Source organism: Fragaria vesca, linkage group LG5 (assembly GCF_000184155.1).
Source record: "Fragaria vesca subsp. vesca linkage group LG5, FraVesHawaii_1.0, whole genome shotgun sequence".
NCBI lineage: Eukaryota > Viridiplantae > Streptophyta > Magnoliopsida > Rosales > Rosaceae > Fragaria > Fragaria vesca.
In genome coordinates this window covers 13,759,142-13,759,554 of record NC_020495.1, presented here as the reverse complement: position 1 = coordinate 13,759,554, position 413 = coordinate 13,759,142, and positions in this window count along the sequence as shown.

The window sequence follows — 413 nt, the reverse complement described above, 5'->3', positions numbered from 1 at the left end:
TGTGGAAGGTTTGACCAAACTAAGTATTTTAGAGGGAGATATAAGCGTTTTTATGTGATAAGTGACGATGGATTAGGGTTGACCGTTTCGATCGAGCCCTTAACGTTGTCGGATCCAGTTGAATTTTTTACCATAGACATCTTTAGTCATAATGATCATATCTGACGGTCGAATTTGGGTTTGTGAATTTTAGTCATCGGAATCACAACGTGTCTACTAATGTTATATAACTTGTTTAGTAAGTTATACAACTTTATGAACCAACTCTACATAGGAAGCAAAATTATCAAAAATCTTGTGAAATTAGATATGTTCAGAATGGTGAAATACGGCTATGGTTCAAAAATCAAGTAAATCGGGTAACGTCTCGGTGCCGATAGTAGCGGTCAACCTATTTACCGTTATTATTCCCT